Source organism: Narcine bancroftii, chromosome 12, assembly GCF_036971445.1.
Source record: "Narcine bancroftii isolate sNarBan1 chromosome 12, sNarBan1.hap1, whole genome shotgun sequence".
In the NCBI taxonomy this organism is placed as follows: domain Eukaryota; kingdom Metazoa; phylum Chordata; class Chondrichthyes; order Torpediniformes; family Narcinidae; genus Narcine; species Narcine bancroftii.
In genome coordinates, this window is record NC_091480.1 from 32,343,342 (window position 1) to 32,369,221 (window position 25,880).

The window sequence follows — 25,880 nt, forward strand, 5'->3', positions numbered from 1 at the left end:
TCAGTAGGCCCAGAACGCTGACACCTCTGTGTCGTTTGGGGCAGCACGGTTGACATAGCGATTAGCACAGTGCTGTTATAGCATCAGCGATCGGTACCACGGTTTGAATCCTGTGCTGTGTGTAAGAAGTTAGTACATTCTCTCCGTGTCTGCGTGGGTTTTCCCCGGGTGCTTAGGTTTCCTCCCACCCTTCCAAAAGTACCGGGGGTGTAGGGTAATTGAGGGACACGGGGTCCGGGGACCGAAAGGGCCTGTTACCTTGCTGTATTTCTAAAATTATTATTAACTGTAATAATCTGAAATATTAGTTGTAAACTTTAAAAAAATGTTTTATTGTGGAAGAAAAATCCATGCATCTTTTCTGTACTATTCTGTAAAACTGCTTTCAAAGTAAATTCCTAAAACTTTTTTATTCCATATTTCCTAACTATATAGAAGCCATTTCAGCCCATTGTTTGTCCTCTTGTCTGTCAGTATCCCATTTCTGTTTAAATTTTCCCTGTTATCTGCTCCAATAAATCTATCCCAGATTTTTGCCATTAAATTTCAAGTTTATTATCTGACTGTACATATGGAACCTGATGAAACAGTATTTCTCCAGACCATGGGGCACACACCCTATAATGTAATAGTTGCATAATGATACAATTTCAAATGAATGTACTCAGTGAGAAGAAGCTACTTCCCTGCCTGGTAGTCCTGATGTTGATGCTCCTGTACCATCTCCTTGTTGGTAGTGGGTTAAAGATGTTCTGTGCTGATTTTTAAAAATTTAGACATACAGCATGTTAACAGGCCCACGAGTCCATGCCGCCCAATTTAAGGGAGGAAACTGGAGCCCTTGGAGTAAACCCACACAGACATGGGGAGAACGTACAAACTCCTTGCAGAGAGTGCGGGATTCCAACCCCAGTCCGGTCCTGATCGCTGGAAAGGGTCTTAATGACAGATGTCTTACCTCAACACACGCACTAGAGTCAATTTATATTAGTCGATTAACTTACCTGCAAATGATGAATAACAATGAAAAGAGTATTTCATCAGTGACCAAATGTCTCATCAAAAGCACCTTGTTCTTAAGAGAAGGCTGTGTCACTGCAATTTTGTACCTGTGATCCCCCACATCAATCTCTCAGTGGTGTCCAGGACTGAGTTATCCTTGTGATGTTAGTGTGAGTTAAGCTTGCTTTGAGCTTGAATGACTTCGACTAACAGAATTCTCCACCCCCCCTCCCCACCATAGACCCCTTCTCCCACTCTTCCTTCTCCTGGACACCTCCTGGTCTTCTGCTCTGGAACTTTATACTTCCAACTGCCAACAAGACATAAATTGCTTTGACTTCCCTCACCCATTCCACTCTCATCCCCTGGGAAAGCCTGGCCCTCTACTTTCTTGGCATTAATTCCAATCTCACCATCAAATGTACTGACCTCAATCTGGCCGAAGTCAGACGCCAACTCTCGGGCACCTCCTATCTTATCCCTCCAACAGGACCCCACCAAACCACTATATCTGAACTAATCACTTCTAGTCGTCTTCCTTGCACTGTCTCTGACCTCACTGATTCCCAACCCTTCACTGCCCGCTTCTACCACCCACGCAAGATCCTCAAACCCAATTGTCCCAGCAGACCCATTGTTTCTGATGCCCCACCGAACTGGTGTCTGCTTACTTTGACTCAGTTTTGTCTCCCTCTCCACCTACGTCTACAGTACTTCACATGTCCACCATCACTTCTTCAACAACTTTCAGTTCCCTGAGCTCCACTATCGATTATCATGAACATCCAATCGTGATAAACCTCCATCCCCCATGTCAAAAGCCTCAAAGCCCTTTGTTTCTTTCTCAAACAGATGCAACAAATATCTCCCCTCTATCGTCACTATCCTCCAATTGGCAGAATGTTTCCTCACCCTTAATAATTATTCCTTTGTCTCATCCCACTTTCCCCCAAGTTAAAGGGGTAGCCATGGGCACCTGCATGGGCCCAAGCTACACCTGCCTTTTTGTTGGCTATGTAGAGCAATCCTTGTTACAAGCAAGGCCCCTCATCTCTTCCTCCACTACATTGACAACTCTTTTGCGGCTGCCTCATGCTCCCATGATGACCTGGTCGACTTCATGCCCTTTGCTTCCAACTTCCACACTGACCTCAAATGTACCCGGTCCATCTCCAGCAACACTCCCCCTTTTTCTTGATCTGTCTATCTCCATCTTGGGGGACAAACTCTCGACAGATAGCTTCTGAAAAGCCACCAAATTCCACAGCTACCTTTACTACACCTCTTCACACCCTGTCCCCATAAGGATTCCATTCCTTTCTCTTAATTTCTCTGTCACATCTGCTCCCATGATGAAGTTTTCTATGACAGATCATCAGGGATGTCTTCAACTACGTGGCTTCCCCACTACCACCATCAACTCTACTCTCAACCGCATGTCCTCCATTATGCCTTCATCTGCCCTGGCTCCCTCTGGCCCCACCCGCAACAAAAGGATACCATCCCACCAGCCTCCACGTCCAACATACCATCCTCCGCCATATCTTCCACCTCCTCTGGATTCCAACACGAGACACAAGTACCCTGCTCCTCCACTCTCCGCCTTCTATGGGGACCGTTTCCTCATCTGCTCTTCCCTTCCCACCACTTGCCCCCCCCCCCCCCCCCCCCACTTTTCACCTACCCCTGTGACTGCAGGAGGTGCTACTCATGTCTATACCTAATTCACTACTACTCAGGGGCCCCAAGCAGTCTTTCCCAGTGAAGTGAATCTACAGGGGTCGTCTACTGTATTATGCTCCCATGGTGGTCTCCTCTGACAATGGAGAGATTTGGGCTCAGACTGGGAGAAACTTAGCTGAGCACCTCTGCTTTGTCCGCCACAATAGCGGGGAATCTCCCAGTGGCCACCCATTTCAATTCTTCACCCATTCTCGTGTCTGTCGTCTGGACTGACACCACCTGCAAATTGGAGGAACAACACCTTGTATTCTCCCTGAATGTCGTCCAGTCAGATGGCATTAACATCAACCTCTGGTTTCTGTGGGCCCTCCCTCAGAGGCCCGCCTTTTTTATTCCCTCCCCATATTTCACCTTTCTCCCAGCTCTGCTTCTACAGAGCCACAAACCATCTCCCCTCCCACAGTCAATTCTCACTATTCCTCTCTCTTGTGTCTCATCCACATCCAATTAGACTGAACTCCTCCGCCTGCCTATTCTTCCCTCCCTAGTTTTTAAAATTCAGTCACTTGTCTGCTTTTTGTTCATATCTTTAAGAAAGGTTTAGGTCCGAAACATCGGTAATATATCTTTGTCTCATATGGGTGTTGCAAGACCTGCTGAGTTCCTCCCACGTTTCTGTTTTTAACTTGGAGCTTGAATGAGCACATTTATTTTGAATTTGACTTCTGAACAATAGACCTCATTCCCTGACCTTGAAACTGGACCTCGCCCTAATAGAACAATTTCTGAGGCAGGTCCTGCTGCACGTGATTGAACCTAGTAGCGGCTCAGAAGCAATGGCACAGCTAATAAAGCTATTCCCTCGAGCTCCAGTAACCCTGGTTCAATCCTGACCTTGTTTGCTGTCTATCTAGAATTAGCAAGTTCAGTCTGCGACTGTGAGTGTTACCTCTGGGAACTTCGATTTGCTCTCGTGTTCCAAGGATGTTTTGCTCCAAAGGTTAATTATAAATAGCCAGAGTTTGTGGAGGGCAGTGGCGGAAATGCGGGGAGAATAAAATGTGATTCGGGTTCAATGGATGGTCACGTTGTCTGGGTGGGCCGAAGGGCCTCTTTCCAACTCCAACAAACTCCGGGATTGTGTGGTGACCAGCTGAAGTTCCTGGTTCTTATCCGACTCTGCAATCTCAAAATGAGCTGAAGCTTTGGTGTTGAGTGTCTGGAGAAAAACAATTGATTGTCCCATTCTTGGCACATGCTGCAGTTGTTCAAAGTTTTTTTTAAAACCCACTCCACTGCTTTGATTTGTGCGTTCAGTGAAACCAATAGCCTGGGTGCGTGCAAAGCCCAAATCAAAAGGAGCAAGCAATGCATATGTGGAATAAACCTGTGTATTAGCTTGGGTGCAGGTGTTTGCATTGTCTGTGAGTGGATGTGCATACAGTGGAGGAATCACTTTTTCTTTAGTCGTTTAAAAAAAATTGTAGTGCATTGATGACCATTTAAAAAGTGAGTGTAGATTTTCTCAGCTGTGCCACATTTTGCTACATAAATTGCAGGAACAAGACCCTGGATGCCAACTAAACAAGTTATAGTAAAGAGGATATGGAAATATTCAAGGGTGCTAAAGAGATACTTGATGAATACAAAAAAAAACAAGAAAAGAAAGAATTCAGGAAGGCGAAAAGAAGACGAAGTTGTTCTGGCAGATAATGTGATGGTAAACCCGAAAGGTTTCTCTAAGTACATTAAGAATAAAAGGATGGTAAGGGACAAAATTGGTTCCCTAGAATGGTCAACTATGTGTGGAGCTTTTAGTAATTGGGAGATCTTAAATAGTTCTTTGCATCAGTATTTACTCGGGAAACTGGTATAGGAAGGGAAACAAAACGAACGAGTCATGGAACAGATGGAGATTAAGGAGGAGGAGATGCTTGCTGCTTTTACAGCGAATAAAGGTAGATAAATCACCTGGGCTGGATATAATATTCCCTCAGACCTTGAGAGAGACTAGTGTAGAAATTTCAGGAGCTACGGTGAGTTGCCACAGGATTGGAGGGTAACTCCTGTTGTCCCGTCGTTTAAAAAGTGTCCAAAAATAAGTCTGATATCACTAGTGGATAAATTATTGGATGGAGTTCTGAGAAATAGGATAATTAGGTATTTTGACAGTCATGGGCTGATTAAGAATAGTCAACATGACTTGTCAACAGTAGGTCATGTTTAATGAATCTTGCAGAATTTTTTTTTGTGGAGGTTACCAAGAAGGTAAATGAGGGGAAGGGTGTGGATGATGTCTATATGGAGTTTAGTAAAGCCTTTGACAAGGTCTCACATTGGAGGTTAGTTCAGAAGGTTATGGCATGAGGTATTCAAGGAGGGATTGTAAACTGGATTCAAAATTGACCGTGTGGGAGAAAACAGAGGGTTGCTTCTTATATTGGAGGCCTGTGACTAGTAGTGTGCCTCAGGAATCAATTTTGGGACCTTTGTATATATCAATGATCTGGATGATAATATGGTAAATTGGATCAGCAGGTTTGTTAATGATACAAAGACGGGAGGTGTTGTGGACAGCGAGGAAGATTTTCAAAGCTTGCAGTGGGATCTGGACCAGCTAGGAAAATGGGCCAAAAAGTGGTAGATGGAGTTTAATGCAGACAAGTGAGGTGATGCATTTTGGAAGGGCAAACCAAGGTAGGAGATGATAAGTAAATGATAGGGCACCGAGGAGTGCAGAGGAGCAGAGATCTGGGAATATACATATATTATTCCCTGAAGGTGGCGTCACATGTGGACAGGGTTGTAAAGAAGGCTTTTGATATCTTGGCCTTTATAAATCAAAGTATTGACTATAGGAGTGGGGATGTTTTGTTGAAGTTGTTTAAGACATTGGTGAGGCCAAATTTGGAATATTGTGTACAGTTTTGGTCACCTAAGTACAGGAAGGATATCAATAAGATTGAAAGAGTGCAGAGAGGATTTACTAGGATGTTGCCTGGTCTTCAGGAACTGAGTTACACGGAAAGATTTAACAGGTTAGGACTTTATTCCTTGGAATGATGAAGAATGAGGGGAGATTTGATAGAGAGTTACACAATCATGAGCGGTATAGACAGAGTGGATGTGAATAGGCTTTTCCCACTTATGTTGGGGGAGATAAACTGAAGGGGGAAAAGTTTAGGAGGAACATTAGTGGGAAGTTCTTCACTCAGAGTGGAGGGAGTGTGGAATGAGCTGCCCTTGATGTGGTGAATGCAGGCTTGATCATGTGTTTAAAGAATAAATTGGATAGATACATGGATAGGGGGAGGCCTGAGGGGTTATGGAATGGGAGGAGGTCAGTGGGAACAGGGATTTGACGGACAAGACAGACTAGAGGGACTGAATGGCCTTTTCTGTGCTGTAGCATTCTATGAATGGATTTTAATCCATTTTGATTAACAAAAGACCCTGATCTGACTCTTGTGCAAGATGTAGTCAAGAAAAAAATTACAGTGGACAACAAAGATTTTGCTTCCTGAACACTTTTGGTGTATTTTAAAGATTTTGGTTTGTTGATGATGAAAATCACCTTAAAATTCTTCTTAAAGATACAATCAATTTTGTGATTTTTTTTTTCCTGTCATATTTTAAGTCTACTTGTATATTGCCAACAAAACAAGCTGATTTGGTCAGTCCAAGCATTCCTGAGCATGCAGTCAGTGCAGGTGCTATGCAAATGTTGTCTTGGGCTTGGGCATGCTTCGTCAGGATAGATGCAGACAGCCTATAAAAGCAGCTCACATATACAGATGCTGTGCATTACATTGATTATAGATAAAACGCATGTTGATGCACATATTCTTCAGGCAATAGCATAACGAGTATACTTAACAATAACATTTATTGTCATCAGGAAGACTCAGTACAGCAGAAATGTCTCATCAATGTCGCAACAGCGGCATTACATTTGTGGCAAGTGTACGCTTAATGCTAAATTCAATAAAAGTCAATTTAATGTTTCTCCAATTTCCTATGTGATACAGCAAATCTGAAATTATCTCAGCTTGAAGTCGCCTATCATAATCTCCAATTTTTTTTCAGAAAGCAATCCTTTGGGAACAAAAATTGTTGTCCAGTAGATTGACAATAGAATGAGTTTTCTAACACAAAATGGCCTCTTATGCCCGTTCTGTGAATGAGTTCTGTCATCAGTCATCTAGCCCCTTACAATTCTCTCATTATTTGTCATTTTTTTTGCTCTTTGATATCATCAATATCTCTTTTTGAAATTTGTTGTTGAATTGATTTCTTCTACCCTTTCAGATGATGCATTCAAAATGTATAAAATGTTGCCTCTGACTTTCTCAGAGGTCCTTTCCCGGACCCAGCGCACGAATATCATGGTGAAGAATGCCCGTCAGCACCGCTACTTTCTCGGGACTTTGCAGAAGCATTAAAAAAAAAATCTTGCCCCTGGCATGCTGTTAGGTACCAGAAATGCTAAGTGGAGGCCTCTGCTAAGTGGAGCTTTCGTCGCAAGGAACCCTTTCTCATTTATGCCATCAAAACCTTTTTTTTTTAACGACTTGAAAGCGTTCCTAAATCTCTGGTGCCTTTATAGTGAACTTCATCTGCACACTGTAAGGCAGGGGTTCCCAACATGGGGTACATGTACCCCCCCCCCCCCCAGTGGTACATTTGCACTTTTCAGGGGGTACATTGGGTCTGAGAGAATAACCACTACTGTACAATACATGGAATCCAGAAATGAACTCAGTGTCTCAGCTGAAGATTCAAATAGTAAGTTAGGGTTTGGCCGGACTTCTTGTACTGTATACCTCTGCCTACAAAACCATGGATCCTGTATGCTTTTAAATCGCCTAATCATTGTGTCGTTCCGCCGTACAAGCTTTCTGTATATGTAGCTTCCCCCGTTCCTCTGTTCCTGCACAGCACCTTTGTAAATTGTGTGATTAAGCTCCAGTGGAAAGTAATATCAACTAAATATTATTATATCCTGAGTTTGGACAGCACTTCTCGAACAATTCTTCTTGCATTTTGTGAAGATTAATGGAGATCTTTATTGTCTTTTGGGATTGAAGGACTGAGGGGAGTTTTTTTGACACGGATTTTGGTGTTCTGTTGTGTGAATGGGAGTTGTGGTCTTCAATGTCAACTGTCAAAGAGGATTTGGGGGATGACGCTGGGAGGTGCAGATTTGGGGGATGACGCTGGGAGGTGCAGATTTGGGGGATGACGCTGGGTGGTGCAGATTTGGGGGATGACGCTGGGAGGTGCAGATTTGGGGGATGACGCTGGGAGGTGCAGATTTGGGGGATGACGCTGGGAGGTGCAGATTTGGGGGATGACGCTGGGTGGTGCAGATTTGGGGGATGACGCTGGGAGGTGCAGATTTGGGGGATGACGCTGGGAGGTGCAGATTTGGGGGATGACGCTGGGAGGTGCAGATTTGGGGGATGACGCTGGGAGGTGCAGATTTGGGGGATGACGCTGGGAGGTGCAGATTTGGGGGATGACGCTGGGAGGTGCAGATTTGGGGGATGACGCTGGGAGGTGCAGATTTGGGGGATGACGCTGGGAGGTGCAGATTTGGGGGATGACGCTGGGAGGTGCAGATTAAACATGTTTGGTGATTATTAATCTTCTGAGAAGCACTTGGCAACAGAATTGAGACAGGCAGCACCTAGTGTCAGTGCAGCCAAACAATTAAAGCCCTTAAAGCAGCCATTCTGAAACATTTTCTTGACTCTGATTTCTCTTCCCCCCCCACCCCAACCCCACCCCAACCTCCTGGACTCCAGGCCCTCTTCCCTGTGAAGCGTTCAAGTTTCTGTTTCTTCCATACTTCTCTTCCACTGACTTCATTAAAAAAATTTTTTTAATGTTCATGTTATGCGAACAAAAAACCAAGCTTTCAAGTGAATGTAAAATCAATGCTGGAAGAATTCAGCAGGTCCAAGTGTTAAATGTGCTGTGTCCTTGGGGGTGGGGGGGCCCGCGTCATGCCCCTCCTGACAATGGCTGCCTTAAAGTAACCGGGTGATGGTCAAACTCTCTGTATTCATTATCCATCACCCTCTTCCTTCACCTCTGTATTGAAATCTCCAAAGAAAGAATGCCTTAGCAGGATATTAATGGTTATTAAACAAAAAGGTAGGGAGATTTGGTGTTGAATATTTTTTGGCACTTATTTAGTAACACAGAGGTGGAGAAGGTGAGCAAATTTAAATTCTTGGGAGCCTCTATCTTCGAGGACCTTTCCTGGACCCAACACCTGAATATCATCGTGAAGAAAATACGTCTACTTTCTGGGAACTTTACGGAGATTTGGTATGACATCAAAAATCATGGCAATCTTCTACAGATGTGCAGTGTAAAATGTGCTGGCCCATACCACCAGGTTCAGGGGCAGTTGCTACCCCTCTACCAGCAGACTCCTAAACAACAAACTCAATCAGTGACTCATTTAAGAATTACTTCAGTACAGGTCAAACAGTGTATTGTGTATTGGCAAAGATAAAGGTGCATAACCAATGTTTGGACGTCTGCCTACACTGGTTCGGGCACTTGCCAACATTTTGCTCATACCTTGATGAAGGGCTCAAGCCTGAAACATTGGTTTTGTATCTTTATCTTTGCTATAAAGTGCCCAGTTTGACTAGCTGAGTTTCTCCAGCGCTGCGTTTTTACTCTTTTAAGAACTCTTACTTTGCATGTTATTTATTACTGAATATTTTATGCATTGGACAGTCAGTTTGTTTGCACTCTCTTTGTTTACGTTCATCTATATACATTAGATTTCCTTGAGTACAGATATTTTTGCACTAGTAATGAAGAGAATTCTGTCTGGAGCATAGGGAAGTGAATCTCAGGTATGTATGTGATGTCATATATGTACTCTGACAATAAATCTGAACTTTGAACATGTAACTTTTGTTACCCTGAGAGAAATTAATTTGATGTAAATAGGCCAAATTAGCCACATTGGAGGTGGCTCATGTGGTATAATTGTGCTAGCTTCACTGGCCTGCTACATTGAGGAGTTGTACAAGAATAGCTGGGGCCATTTGCACACTAGGATTACCCCATTCAGTATAATAGAATTGACCAAAAACGTTTTGCTGACAGCAAATGAGTGAGGTGGATCTCTTTAATTCTATGCCTTTTTATCTAATTGCTATTTCACAATTTAAATAGCTGTTGGGTGCTGAATGACCCAAGATAAGGGGCCTCAGTGAATTGAGTGCTGAGCTATGTTAAACTTCATATAGGTTGCTGTTCTGTGTGGCCAGGTACAATTCCAATGCCATCTACAAGTTTGCCAGTGGCTCCACAGTTGTCGGCAGAATCACAAACGGCAATGAGGAAGTGTACGGAGGTGGGAAGAAATAGACCAGCTCGTTGAATGGCGTAACGACAGCAAACTTGCGCTCAACATCAGCAAAACCAAGATGATGATTGTGGACTTCAGGAGGAAGTCAGGGGAACACGACCCAGTCCACATTGAGGGCTCAGTAGTGGAGAGGGTCAAGAGCTTCAAATGGCTGGATGTCAACATCTCTGAGGATCTGTCCTGGAGCCTCCACATTGATGCAATCACAAAGAAGGCTCGCCCGCTGCTATACTTTGTGAGGTGTCTGAGGAGATTGGGTATGTCACCGAAGACTCTCATAAACTTCTACAGGTGTACCGTGGAGAGCATTCTGGCTGGTTGCATCACTGCCTGGTATGGAGGCATCAACTCTCAGTACATGAATAAACTCCAGAGGGTTGTTAACTCGGCCTGCGACATCACAGGCCAGACTTCACTCCATCAAGGACACCTACATGAGGCAGTATCTTAAAAAAGCAGCCTCTATTCTCAAAGACCCCCACCATGCCCTCTTCACTCTTCTACCATCAAGGAAAAAGGTGCAGGAGCCTAAAGCGGAACACTCAGTGGCACAAAGACAGCTTCTTCCCCGCTGCCATCAGATTCCTTAATAATTAATGAACTAAAGAGACTACCTTACTTCTCGTGCGCTATTATATTCATTTATTTTTTTTAATAGCACTGTAGTAAGATGGTCATGAATGTTTGCACTATGCAAAACGCCGAATTTCATGACTTGTTCATGGCAATAAATTTTGATTCTGATATGCATGATCCTTGATAATGGCTACAAGTAAAGCAGAGATCAGAAGGAATAATTCTGCATTCAACTTCTGCTACACCAGCTGAGGATTCAAAAATGAGGTTCATTCAGCAAAGATGTCGTTAAAAAGCCAGAATGTTAAACCTGAAGTCATTGACAAAGGTGAACCCCCCCACCCCCGATTCACAGATGTATTTCAAGACAGGAAATGTGATCTTGCCTGGTCTATGACACTGCAAATCCTTCATGATGAGGTTGACTGAGCTGTACATTTGAACGACTTGGCAAGCTGTTCAGTTCATGGCCAGAACTGGAGAAGGGCAAAAAAAAAATGCATGCTGTGCCCACAACACCCACATCCTGTGAATGAATAACAAAGGACGCTTGTCCCATGACTGTGCAAGTAAATGTCCATTTTGTTAAAGCACAGCATCTAGAAACCATTTCAATAGCTCATAATTCCGCTGAGCAGTTATTATTCCTACTTTTGGTTTGGCATAATTAAGGACAGAAAATAAGGTAAAGTTTTAAATATCTTCTGTTGAAATATCCTGACCTGAATCAAGGGAGGAAGCTAACCAAGAATTTGATTTAATTTTGATTACACAAAGGTTCATGAAAGCACCCACAATAATATTACCCGAGGAGAAAGGTGGCGGTGTTTGCAGAACTAGCCCTTTTTTGATCTGGTGTAACCGAATGGGCTTCGCTGGTCTATATGCGGGCCGACTTGATGTGTTGAATGCCCAGTATTTATTGTGGAGTTTATTTTGAGGAGGGCAGCTGAATTTTATTGAGTGACATGTCCCACTGGACAAAAATGAGAAATTGCGTTCTGCATGGTTGGCTTGTTGGTAGAACAGTTTCTGGCTTTCCATTCCAACCTGATTGTATTTTCCAGTGATCTAGGTACAGCCAAGGTGGCAAATGTGTACTGTGTTGCATTGTCCTGGAAGCTGCCGCCCACCGTTACTGAGAAGATGCTCGCTTTGAGGTGCACACTCCTAGCTGATGCCCAGTTGGATGCAGCCTGGCTGATGTTCAGTTGGATGCAGCCTGGCTGCCTGACCCCAGTGTCTAGGCTTTAAAAATAGATGGAAGACACCCTAGGTGAATGTTTTAAGGGGTATGTGGGAGTATTATAGGTATATGGTTCACAACAAAGAAAGGTATAGTAATTGTTCTCAAGGATACCTGCTGTCTTTGTGGTCTGGCCAGACAAGTCCTACAAACGAGCCCTTTTTTTGGCCATATCTCTGTGAGAGTGGACACGTCCTAGTACGATGAATCCTGGCCTGGCTCAGTACCAGATTTCTGACTGGCATAATTCCTACTATGTGACAGTCTCTGCCTTGTTTACAATCTTATTGTAAACCAGTTTCTTTGCTCTGCAATTCATTGTAAAACTTTGTATCTTTATTCAGTTATTGGAATACGAATATAACTGGATGGGTAGGCTGGGCTCGTTAGCCAGCCTAAGTGAAAGAAAACACTGATTTTAGCCTGGGTAGAAGGGGCTTGTCAGGCCATCGATCTAGAAGAAGGACACTCTAACCACACCTACCAACTGAAGACCTGGCTGTCACCGTCCCAACGTGCTGGGCCATGGCAAATAAACCCTGGGTGTAAAGGGTGGGGCCACTACTGCATAAACTCATCCCTCCTAAAAAGAAAATCCATTGTGCTGGCTCGAAGGACATGCCCATGTCTACGATCCTTGCTAAATCTTCATTCGCAAATCCAAGCCATGAGTGAGAAAACGATGAAAATGTCTACAATTATGCTTTTATTCCAACATATCGGAAATCAAGATCGTTTGAGTACTGGCATCATGTTGCCCTCTTACCATGGAAAAGATTTAGTTTTGAATTGAGAATCAGTCAGATCCCTTAAACGGAATTGTGAAAGAGCTAAATCCACTCAGTGGAATCACCACCAGAATCTATCTCCCCCCCACCTTTGAATATCCTAGCTTTTGACCTCGCCTCTTTCCAGTGAAGCTAATGATGCCCATTCCCTGTGATCTGTTTAATCAGAAGAGAGCTTTGAAGCTTGCATCTTGTTATCATTAAGGATTCTCATCAGTGATGTTGCCTCTTCTAATCCATCTGTCTCCCACTCCAGCATCATTGTGCTGAAGCTTCAGTTCATCTAACCTGATGCCCTCAAACACTGCACTAATCCCCATTCCACCCTCCTTCCTGTACCTTGCCAACCTGCACTGGCGCTCTTTCACTCAATATGGGTTTGATTGCTTCCAATAAAAATCGATGGGAAACGCGGACAGTTCTCATTCTCCCAGCCACTGGCCATCAATCCTCCTTCCTCTCTCCCAAGTTTCTTCTCCACATTAATCTCTCCCTTTCTGTAAAATACCTAGAAATTCCTTAATGAAATGTCCATTTTGAAATCCAAATTGCTTGTCATCTAGGGAAATGTAGTCTTGTTCCGTTCAAAGTATCAGGTGGGATTTGGTGACGGTAAAAATAAATCTTAAATTTTAAGAATGAAGTGATTGCACTCAAAGATGAAGATTGACAAAATAAAGTGTTCTACTTTGAACATTAATTTTTGTGATTTATTAGGCTTGGCATACAATATGGAAGGCAATTGAACATCCAATATTGGTCTGAGTCCATGTTTATCACGACTTATTTTATGTCATGTCAGATGCTTTGCGGTAGAAATAGGATTTGAAATGCTGGTTGGGGGAGGCAAAAGCTCCATAATACTTGCTTTTATTATTAAGATGTAAAATAATTTAAAAAACACACAAAAATGCTGCAGTAACCAATATTTTGGACCTGAGCCCATCAAGGTATTGTGCAAATTTGAATTGCAGTTGAAAATAGAATGATCTGCTGCTTGTGTTCATCTCGCAACAAATAGTTGTCAGTTGTAAAAGATTTTCAAATTGAAATGCTTGGCCTTAACAAAAAAGTTGAAGCCAGATGCCTATGAAGAAGTCAAAACACAAAATGCTGGAGAAGTTCAGCAGGTCAAACAGTGTCCTTCATGTAGCAAAGATGCAGAATCAACATTTCCGACTTGAGCCCTTCACTGTTTGACCAGCATTTTGTGTTTTGATTTCAACTAAGGTGTCGGCAGATTTTCATTATTCTGCCTATGAGGAAGACTGAGTTTTTTCCCCCTTCTTGGGCACAAATTAGGTTATGTGCGGTAGGGGAAAAGAGAGCAGGAGAATTTGTATACAAATGGGACGCCAAATTAGTTTTGGAAAAAAAAGATAACCCCATAATAAAACATGTGCCAGATGTGGCAAAGAATAAATCAATGTATTGGATTGAAAGTGGGGTTATCTCCTAAAATACCCTTGACCCAGAACAATTTAATACCCATGACTCTGCGCTATAGGATCCTGAACACCTGGTGCATCGAGAATTGTTACTCTCAAGGGCTGCTCCTGTCATTCGAGCAGTTGAGGACTAAATATGAGTTATCGAATAATACATTCTTCTGTATTCTGCAATTAAGATCTTTCCTCAGGGACGAACTGGGCCCAACAATGACTCTAATCCGAAAAGGGAATGTGTTTAAATTTATCTCTATGATGTATTCCATAATCCAAAGTGAAGGCCTGAATCTGGGCTTACATCAGTCAAGGGAAAGATGGGAGTTGGACTTGGGCATAACAATTGATGAACAATTGGGAAGATTTTTGTTTGAATAGACTGATGGGAATTGTTAATATAATTTCTTGTATCAGTTATACCTCACATCGATTAAAACTATGCAATTCAAAGCCAGATATTTCGGAAATGTGCTTTAGGATGTGGAGGTTGGAACCTTTGTCCACTCCACTTCGCTGTGTATAAGGGTAAGATCCTGCTAGGAAGACCTGGGGGTCACTCTTGGGGTGGCGGGGGTGGGGGGGGATTACAAAGGTGGATTTTCCTCAGGATCTGGAGTTGTACCTTCTAGGGGACATTGGGGAAGTACAATTTAGACTGTCAAAACATTCAGTTTGTGAAGGTGGCCTTATCAGTAGCCAGGAAGTGTATCGCGGTTATGTGGAAGTTCAACTCCCAGCTAAATATCACATGATGGATTATGGAAATAGTGTTGCATTCCCCTGGAGAAAATCACTTTCAATTTACGGAAGCGGCCTGACACATTTGTTGAAGTGTGACAACCATATCTGAGGCATATGGGGGCACAGATATAATTCACACCCCCCCTCCCTCCCCGAATTACAATCCATCCAAGCAGGTAAAGGATAAAGAGTATGAAATGGGGAATGGGGAGCAGACTATGTGTGTTTTTTGCCTCCACCTGTTTTTATTTAATATCTGAGGCCCTCCAGCCTCGAGGAAGATTGTTGTCTTTGTCGATATTTAGGTGGTTTTTGTATTTCTGTATTTTTATATTTTGGTATTTGTATAATTTAAGGGATAGAGGAAGGGGAGGAAATAAGGACTCTGTAAATCATATTAAGTGGAAAGAGAATGTAATATTTGGTTTATTGGACTTGCATGAGGGTTTGGAAAATCAAAAATAAAATATATAAAAAAAGGAAGACTGAGTTGCTTATTTTTTTTTTTTGCCATGGTATTGTAAATTAGAAACCATCCTTGCCTGGACTTCTTGGGTAAGTCCCAAAATTCAGAAATCCAGCAAAACTGCTATAATAATTGAAAAATGAATAAACCTGTGCACGTCGAGTCTGAAGATCTCCACCTCTTATGTTGTTGTACCAGGCTATGCAAACAAAGGTTGCTCGTGGAGTGTTAATAGTAGTTGGCTTGGGCATGATGGGACATGCCAAGAGTGCTGGAAATAGAGTTACGCGTCATCATCAATCAAATATGTCTTTAAAATTTATTCCTTGGGGCATGTGGACACTGTTGACAACACCAGTATTTATTGCTAACCCTGAACTGAAAGCTGTAAGCGTCGACAGCATTGGGTAGCCTGGTGGTAGATATTTCTTTGAAGAACATAACTGAATTAAGTGGGTTCAGAAGCGAAGAACAAGCAAAAGTAAATGTTTTTATTCCATTTCTTCTGGACGCCGATGGAGTTTTTAAAAACCGAACAAAGAAAAACCCCCACCAGACTCTGAAATTGTATGTTCAGCAGGTCATGAGAGCAGAGGAAGGTTGGAAGTACTGTAGATCATTAGAAGAGAGAAGAATGGGGACCAGGAATAATGGGAAGAAGATGAGAAAATGTTCTGCCATCTGGTTTGTTTGAGGAGGAAGTGATTTGGCAAAGTGAGGTAAATCAGAGCTAATTTACCATATCATGATGCCAAGACTATGTTATCAGACTGTAACGTGAACCGGTGGCGAAAATGAATGTGGCCTCCAGATAATTTAGCAAGGTAGCAATCGTGGGTCCAGGAGACATTAAATCCTCAAAGAAAGATGCCTCTTATCTGGTCTTGAATATTTTTCTGCAAGTTGGCAGGTGCCAGGATTCCAATATTGTCAGCCCTCTGGCCAATTAAACTCAGCCAGCATTCGCATGGTACAGAGTTAGAATATTCAAAGTTCAGATTTCTTGTCAGAGTACGTGCATTGACATCGCATACCACAAGGGATTCTTTTTCCTGCAGGCCGGGCAGAGTTTCTAATTACTGGTAACTAAACTGTTCCTGAAATGAATGGAGTCCGTTGGTCAATCTGTAGTTGCGGAGAACACATTAGAGAGAACATTGTTGAGCTTCTCACTCTTTAAAAGAATCCATAATGATACAAAACATATTTTTGTACAAACTCTAAGTTTGCAGAAGTAGAGTTTTCTGCATGTTGGTGTCACATTCATCCAGGCCATTCTCTTTCTCCATTAGCTCAGGACAAATAGTGGATTGGCATATGTTTTCTTAAAATATAATAGAAAAAAGATTTTTAATTTGAGATGAAATTGTCTGGGTTCAAATGATAAACTGCAAAATTTTAATATCAGTAGGCCATTGACTTTTCCATTATGATCGTTGAGTAAATCCATCCAGACAGTCAAGACCTTCAGTATGCAACTACAGATTCCTTGAAGCACGTTATGAAGGTAGGGGAGAAAATGAGAGGTTTCCTTGCTTGGGGGAGAATCGGATTCCCCAAGTTAGCAAGGGTCAGGTTGGATGGAGGGTGTTGGTATGATTCAATGGAAGTTGGAGACAGACTGTGATTGTTTACTTGCTGAAGGATGTTGAAAGTTGTGTCCAAAGTTTCTATTGGTGTGGCAGAGTAATTGATATGTTTTGTGACTGTAGCTGGATGAAAGCAGTCTCCGGTTCCCTTTTCAGAATCTGCCTTCAGAGGGACTTGTGAAATCTAACACTGAAACCTGAGGAGGGCTTCATGGAAGAAGGTGATAGGGGATGCCACTGATGGCTTAGTGGGTCTTGGTGACACGGCTGATGTAGCTTCTGCTTCTAATTCTTGTGAATATGGGAGAACAGGCTAAAATAAATGGGAGGGTAAGATTACTGTGAGCCGGTGTATACATGATGGGCTGAATAATCTTCCTTCTGTCATGTGGAAATGGGAAATATTTCCAGCATGTCAAGAAATCACCTGTTGACTTGTAGCTTGTATTGAATTAAAAACATCACGCTGGAGAAACTCAGCAGGTCAAGCACCATACCTTGTCCAGCAAAGATAAAGATATATAATTAATGTTTTCGGCATGGAAAATGTCAGCAGGTGACCGAACAAAAATGTAAGGGGGTGGGGGGAGGAGTATGGTCCTAAAGGCAGGATGTAATGGGTGGAGAAAGGAGGGAGGGCACAGCAGCACACAAGGGGAGGAGGGATGGCTGAGTGAATAGAGAGGGAAGAGGATGGAGATCTGAGGGAAGGAAAGTGGGGGGGGGGGTGGTGGTGGAAAGCAGGTTAGCAGAAACCATAGAAATCAATATTAATGCCATCCAGCTGGAGAGTGCCCAGATGGAAACTCATTTGTTCTTCCAATTTGCGGGTGGTCTTGGTGGCATCATACATGAGGCCACGGACAGACAAATGAGTGCGACACAGAACTGCAATGGTTGGCCATTGATGTGGACAGAGAGAAGGTGCTCAGCAAAGCAATCTCCCAGTCTGAGACTCTGCACCCCATCTCTCCAATGTAGAGAAGGGCACAAAGGGAGCAGTGGATGCAATAAATCACTCCTGTGGATACACAGGTGAGGTGTTGGTTCACTTGAAAGGCCTGTTTCTGGCCCCGAACTGTGGTGAGGGAAGAGCTGTGCGCATGTGTGGTTCCTCCTGGGGGCACAGGGGAAGATGCCAGGAGAGGGATGAGTGCATGAGGGAGTCACAGAGGGAGTGGTCCCTATGGATGGCAGAGGGGGGAAGATGTGTCTGGTAGCGAGATCTTATTGTAGGTGGTGAAATTCCAGAGGATGATGTGTTGGATGCAGGGGTTGGTGGGGTGGTAGGTAAGAACAAGGGGAATCCTGTGTTTGTTGCATCTGGGGGCAGACGGGGCCAAGACAGAAGAGTGGGAAATGGAGGAGATGCTGAAATGATGGTGGTGGAGGGGAAGCCATACTTGTCGAAGAAGGCAGACATTTCTGATGATCTGGACTGGAAGACTTCATCTTGGGAACTGATGCAAGAAGGGAATAGTATCCTTGCAGGGGGCAGGGTGTGAGGAAGTGTCTGCGTTGGTGAGTTTGTAATATTAGTGGAAAGCTCGTCTCTTTAGATGGAGACAGAGAGACCCTGGAAGGAGAGAGTGTTGTCTGAGGTGGACCAGGTGAGTTTGAGATTGGGGTGGAAGTTGGAAGCGAAGTGAATGAAGTTGACAAGTTCATTACGGGTGCATGAGGCAGTCCCAATGCAGTCATCAATATAGCGGAGGAAGAGTTGAGGGGCCTTGCCTGTGTCGGCTTTCAGAATGGATTGCTCCATAAAACTCACAAACTGGCAAGCATAGCTGGGACCCCTACTCGCATCCATACCTACTCCTTCGATTTGAAGGAAGTGAGATGCGTCAATGGAGAAATGAGGACTGGTTCTGCCAGGTGGAGGAGGGTGACTTCTCAGATCACTTGTCCAGAAAGAAGCAAAGTGCTTTGAGACCTACTGTTCGGGGGATGGAGGTATAAAAGGATTGGACATAGTAAAAATGAGGTGGTCCAGTTCATGGAATTTGAAGAGATGTAGGCCACATAAGGTATCACGGATTAGGTGAGGAGGGATTGGACCAAGGGAGTTAAGGTAAGACAAAACTAGTTAGGTGGGGCAAGAGAAAGCAGAAACAATGGATCTACCCAGATGATTGAGTTTGTGTATCTTGGATAAAAGGTAGAACTGGGCAGTGCAGGGATGGGAAACAATGAGGTTGAAGGCTTTGGGAGGGACGTGATTAGAGGTGATGAGGTTGGAGATGGTGTTGGAGACAATGGCTTTATTGAAGTTGGGAGGCTGCACCAACACTGGGCAATTGAGCCCTGAGTGGTGGGCAATGTTGGCATTTACGTTGGACACTGAACAAGATTGGTTCTTCCACGAACCAAGCCGTGGATTGGTCCTTCCACGAACCAAGCCGTGGATTGGTCCTTCCACGAACCAAGCCGTGGATTGGTCCTTCCACGAACCAAGCCGTGGATTGGTCCTTCCACGAACCAAGCCGTGGATTGGTCCTTCCACGAACCAAGCCGTGGATTGGTCCTTCCACGAACCAAGCCGTGGATTGGTCCTTCCACGAACCAAGCCGTGGATTGGTCCTTCCACGAACCAAGCCGTGGATTGGTCCTTCCACGAACCAAGCCGTGGATTGGTCCTTCCACGAACCAAGCCGTGGATTGGTCCTTCCACGAACCAAGCCGTGGATTGGTCCTTCCACGAACCAAGCCGTGGATTGGTCCTTCCACGAACCAAGCCGTGGATTGGTCCTTCCACGAACCAAGCCGTGGATTGGTCCTTCCACGAACCAAGCCGTGGATTGGTCCTTCCACGAACCAAGCCGTGGATTGGTCCTTCCACGAACCAAGCCGTGGATTGGTCCTTCCACGAACCAAGCCGTGGATTGGTCCTTCCACGAACCAAGCCGTGGATTGGTCCTTCCACGAACCAAGCCGTGGATTGGTCCTTCCACGAACCAAGCCGTGGATTGGTCCTTCCACGAACCAAGCCGTGGATTGGTCCTTCCACGAACCAAGCCGTGGATTGGTCCTTCCACGAACCAAGCCGTGGATTGGTCCTTCCACGAACCAAGCCGTGGATTGGTCCTTCCACGAACCAAGCCGTGGATTGGTCCTTCCACGAACCAAGCCGTGGATTGGTCCTTCCACGAACCAAGCCGTGGATTGGTCCTTCCACGAACCAAGCCGTGGATTGGTCCTTCCACGAACCAAGCCGTGGATTGGTCCTTCCACGAACCAAGCCGTGGATTGGTCCTTCCACGAACCAAGCCGTGGATTGGTCCTTCCACGAACCAAGCCGTGGATTGGTCCTTCCACGAACCAAGCCGTGGATTGGTTCTTCTCAACCTCTTCAAGCCCGCTCATTTTTAAAATAACTTTTTGGAGGCTGTTGCCTATGCATGTAGGATAGTTGAGTTCTCCGAATCAGAATTTATTGTCGTGAACAAGTCATGAAATTCATTGTTTTACGGCAGCGTAAACCACCTCACAAAAAAAAATAACAGTAGTGCATGAAAAGTCAAAGTAAGGCAGTGTCTTTAGTTCATTGATTATTCAGGAATCAGATGGGAGCGGGAAGAAGCCGTCCTTGAGCCACTGAGTGCTCGTCTTTAGCCTCCTGTATCTTTCTCCTGATGGTAGCAGAGTGAAGTGGATAGAGGCTGATTTCTTAAGACACTGCATCTTGTAGATGTCCTTGATGGAGTGAAGTCTCTTGCCATTTCTAACTCTGCACACATCTCGGCCAATTTACTTTCATACACAACTGTTTGGAAGACTCTGCGCTTTTATGACAAGTTGAGGGAGAGCAGCAGAAGAACTTGGAGTAGTGTCTCAAGCATTTAAATCCTGCATCTGCCTGCTTTTTCGTTTGTTATGACCCTGTTTTGGATTGAACATGATGGCAAATTGCTTAATTGCATCCTGGAAAATTGGTTATTTGTCAATTTAGTGACTGCAACAATGTTGGCTGCAAAATTGAATAATTGCAATCCCGTTGGTGAACAAAAGTGCTCTTGTGTAGGATTCATTCCTTGGTTGTGTTGTGATGTCTTGTGGCTGAACCCATGACAACAGGAGCCACAGATGGCAGTAAACTTGGTGCGTGCAAAGGTGGAAATTGCGGAAAGAAGTCAAAGAAAATTGGGGAAGCGTTTCACTTTTTGGGTCTTTTTTTGGTTAATTATAATGAAAACATAGGTAACACAATCATTTGTTTGCAATAATCTTTTATGGTTGCATGGGTGAATCTTTCGCCACAACATCTCCATATGTTGGAACAGGAAGGCTTTTTTTTGCTCTTCTGGTATTACCTATGTCAGGTTGAATGGGACCATTCAGCCTATCAGGCCCATGCCAGTTCTCTGCAGAGTAAATCTCATCTGTCACCGTTCACCCTCTCCCTTGTTTCCCTGGGGCTCTGCAACCAGTTGTGCCCATTGACTCCCTTCTGCTTCCTTTTGCCATTTAGCTATACTAAGGGCTCATTTTTTGTTTTACTGCAGCTGATGAACCTACCTCAAAGCAAGAGTAAAGAGCAAAGCTAAAGTAAAATCTGGTTCTGATGAAATAATGAAAAGCATAGGAAAGGTAGACAGAATCTTTTTCTTAGGAGACAAGATATTTAAAGTACGTCTTATTGGTGGGGGGGGTGGGGGGGTGGGGGAGGGTGGTTGGAGGGGGGGGAATGGTGTGTACTGATATGTTTTCCTCCACTGTATATAGTCCCTACCAGCTACTGTACATGTGAGGCTGGGCTGCCCATTAATGACTCATCCCCTATGCCTCCTCCCCTTTCGTGCTGCTTCCTCTTTTCCAGCTTTCCTGTACCTGGATCTGGGCCAGCCTAATTCTTGTGTGTATTAAAGCCGATTGTTCCCTCAGTTCTCGACTCTGTGGTTATTGATAACGCCTATCAGGGTGGGTTGTGAGATGTGAGGACAAGCTTTCTTTACAGTGGTGGGTGTCTAGAGCGGATATGGTGGAAGTGCGTATGATGGTAGGATTTAAGACTCCTTTGGGTGCATGTACTGTATATGCAGGGAATGGAAGGATTATGGATCATTTGTAGGCAGAGGAGATTTGATTTAAATTGACACCATTTGGTGCAGGCATGGTGGGCTAAAGGAACAGTTCCTGTTCTGCACTGTTCACTGCTCTATTGTAACCATCTGAGACTTGCTGAGGAGAAACTATGGCTATTGAAACCAAGTGCTGAAAAGTTGTCACTTGAAAATGGATGTGCCCACGTGTTGGGAGTGGGAGAGGAAAAAAGGGTATGAAGCAGGACAGCAACCGGCCATTCGCCCTACATGTCTGTGCTAAACTTGAGGTCCAAATTAAACTACCGCTCTGCTGCTTGCCCAGCGAGATGAAATGGATCTGTGTGATCTAACCTGCATGACGGGCCCAGGGCATCGATTAGGACGACTCAATGAAGCTATAAATAGAAGAGTTGCTGCCTTTCAGAAATGAGCCAGATGATTTTTACAACCACAATAAGTAACCTATTACATTTATGGTACAGGTGTATATCAGACGTGTGCCACTCACCAGAGGAAATGCTTACTGGGATGTGGGGTCATTAGTCTGCAGTTCTGAATTGCTTTTGGGGAATGTCCCTACTTGCTGCTTAGTGTTCTGTTTCACTGACATCTGCATCGTGTGCATCTCTACCCATCCCCCATCCACTGTAACGTTGGAAACCGCTTTCACTCAGATGCTCCAAACTCCAGAATTTCTTCCCAAATTTCTCCATTTTTCAAGGGATCCCTTAAAAAGTCACCTCTCTGACCAGGTTTTATACATTTCCTCTGTGGTTCAGGATTTGTATTTTGATTTTACCTCAGAGAACATAGAACATTACATCACTGACTAGGCCCTTGATGTTGTGCCAACTTATAAACCTTCTCAACAAATTATCCTTTCCTACCTCATAACTCACTATTTTTCTTTCACCCACATGACTCTCTAAGACTCTTTAAAATGTTTCTATTGTTCCAGCCTCCACTGTGGCAACGGATTCCAGGCACCGACTACTATTTTTAAAAAAAATGCCCTGATGTCTCCCCAACTTCCCTCCCCTCAATTTGCATAGATGACCTCTGGTGTTGGCTACTCTCACCTTGGGGGAAGAAAGGTGCTGACTGTCCACCCTATTGATTGCCTCTGGTAATTTGTAGATCTCTAAGTCACCTCTCATGTATCCTCGCACCAAAGAGAAAAGCCCCAGCTCTGTTAACCTTGCCTCATAAGATGCGTTCTCTAATTCAGGCAATATCCTGGTAAATCTCCTCTGCACCTTCTCCATAGCTTCCATATCCTTCCTGTAATGAGGTGACCAGAACTGAACACAATATTCCAAGCGTGGCTAACCAGTTTTATAGTGGAGCTCAAATCTCTCTTTTTTTTTTAAAAAAACACACTGTTTAGAATCCTGCCATTACTCTGCCTTCAAGTTTAACCTTTCAAATGTTATCACTTGACATTTCTCCGGATTAAACTCCATCTGTCACTTTCCCATCCAAACCTGTATCCTGTCTGCATCCTTTTGTAATGTTTGACAATCTTCTACACTATCCTTAACACCTCTGACCTTTGTGTCATCTGCAAACTTGCTGACCTATCCCTCAACTTCATCACCTAGGTCATTTTTAAAAAGCATGGGTCTCAGAATAGACCCCTGCGGATCTTCGCTAGACATTGACTTCCAGGCAGAATATGTTTCATCCATGACTACCTTCTGCTTCTTAGTAAAATCCATATCTACTGTCCTAATGTCATCAGTTTCATTCGTAACCTCAATAAAAACTCAATTAGGCTCATGAGAGATGACCTTTCCATCACAAAGCCATAGACTATCCCTGAGAAGATAGAAGTAAAGCACAAAAGTCTGCAGACACTGTAGTTGATATCTTGATGAAAGGCACAAGCCCAAAATGTTGGTTATGTAACTTGATGTTTGCTGCATAAATTATACTGTTTAACTAGCTGAGTTTCTCTTGTGTTGTGTTTTTATTTATCCCTGAGAAGACTATACTTCCCTAAATTCTTGTAAATCTTGACCTTAGGAATACTCTCCAGTAGTTTGCCCACCACTAATGGAAGGCTCACTGGCCTATAACTTCCAGGGTCTCCCTAATACCTCTTCTAAATAAAGGGACCAAATTTGCTATTCTCCAAACTTGCGGTGACCAAGGAGGATGGTAGGATTTAAGACTCCTTTGGGTGCATGTACTGTATATGTAGGGAATGGAAGGATTATGGATCATTTAACCTCAGCATGCTCTAGCACATGTGCTTGCTCTTTTCTGACCAAGGTCCCCTGCATTTTGGTCCTCCCCTACTTATTGCATCTTGTGGCCCATGTTGCTTCCTTTATCCTTGAGTGCCCCTACTTTCATTCTCGACATCTTTCTGTTCTTCATGTATGCATAGATCACCTTGGGAATGTCCTTAATCCTACTTGCCAAGGCCTTCTCATGCCCTCCTCTAGCTTTCCTAAGTTTTAATCTGGTTACCATAAAATTCTTGTGTGCCCTTCCTGCCTTTTGCTTCCTAAACCTTGTGTTTGCTTCCTTCTTCCTCTTAACAAGTTGCCTCACCTGTTTTATCAACCACAGTTCCCTTTTCCTACCACCCCGCAAAATTGTCCTTAAGCATTACCTCACATTTCTTCTGAACTCCCTCTAGTTCCTGCCTTATCCCATCATAATTAGTCCTTACCCAATTACACACTTCACTATTTTATTTGCTCTTATTCTGGTCCGTAGCAATGCTAAAGGTCAGGGAGTTGTGGGCACTTTCACTGAAATACCACCTGACCAGGTTCATTATCCAGTACTAGATCCAGTATGGCCTCTCCTCTCATTGGCTGGTCCCCATACTTTGTCAGGAATTCTTCTTGTACGCACCTGACAAATTTATTCCCATCTGTCCTTCTTGCAGTCAGGAGGTGCCAATCAACATTTGGGAAGTTGAAGTCTCCCATACCAACAACTCTGTTATTTCTGCACCATTCCAAAATCTGCCAACTTCTTCAGTGTCCTGAAGGTATTTGGGGGCCTAAAGACTACTCCCAATAGTGATCGCTTCCTTCCTGTTTCTGACTTCCATCCACACTGACTCAGTAGACAAACCGTTCACAATGTCCTCCCTTTCTGCAGCTATGATACTATCCCTGATGATACCCCTACCCTTCTTTTACCTTCCATCCTATCCCATTTAAAACATCTAAACCCAACACCTGCATCAGCCAAATCTCTGAAATGGCCACAGCATCATAATTCCATGTATTGGTCCATCTCTCTTATTCCTAATACTCCTTGCATTGAAATAGTCAGTTCTGAAACCCTCCAAATGACTACATTTATGCTTCCCCCACTGCCTGTCCTTCCTCGCAAACACGCGATGCATTGCAGCAACATTCCTACCTTCTGCTCTATTCATTCAGTTTCCCATTACCCTGCCAAACTAGTTTAAGCCCTCCCCAACAAACCTCTCCGCAGGATATTGCTTTTTTCCAGTTCAGGCGCAATCGCTTTTGCACGGCGGGTTTTTTTTCTGTGCAGTTCCTGTACTTGCTAAATTTTATTTTTGTAAGTCAGAAGAATGCATCATGGGTGTCATGCTGGTTTATTTGGTGTTTGATGGATTAGTAATGTTTTGAAGGATCAGACCAGAAATGTTGGCCATTATCTCTCACTTTTGTTCCTTGGCTTGTTGATTTCCTCCGGAAGATTTTGATTCTGGTCTGTGAGGTGCCTCCTGCTAATACTTGGCCCCTGCACAGGCCTGTTTGATGCCAAATACACTGGCGTTTTGCTTGAATTTTTAACTTTAGACACTCTGCCTATTAACAGGCCATTTCACCCCGTGCCGCCCAATTTGCACCCCATTAACCTACACCCCAAGTATGCTCTGAAAAGTGGGAGAAAACCGGAACT

General features: G+C 43.8%; 1 protein-coding gene across 13 annotated transcripts in view; it reads left to right on the plus strand.

Moving 5' to 3' along the window:
• The window catches only part of LOC138747396 (inactive rhomboid protein 1-like), a 297,832-nt gene that overhangs the window by 75,304 nt on the left and 196,648 nt on the right, over window positions 1–25,880 (plus strand). For 2 of the 13 annotated variants that reach the window (XM_069906565.1, XM_069906564.1), the window contains exon 1: window positions 11,271–11,345. The exons of the other annotated variants lie outside the window; for them this stretch is intronic. The gene's annotated coding sequence lies outside the window, so the exon portion shown is untranslated. Of the gene's footprint in view, window positions 1–11,270; window positions 11,346–25,880 lie in introns of those variants that run through there. 13 annotated transcript variants of the gene reach the window in all.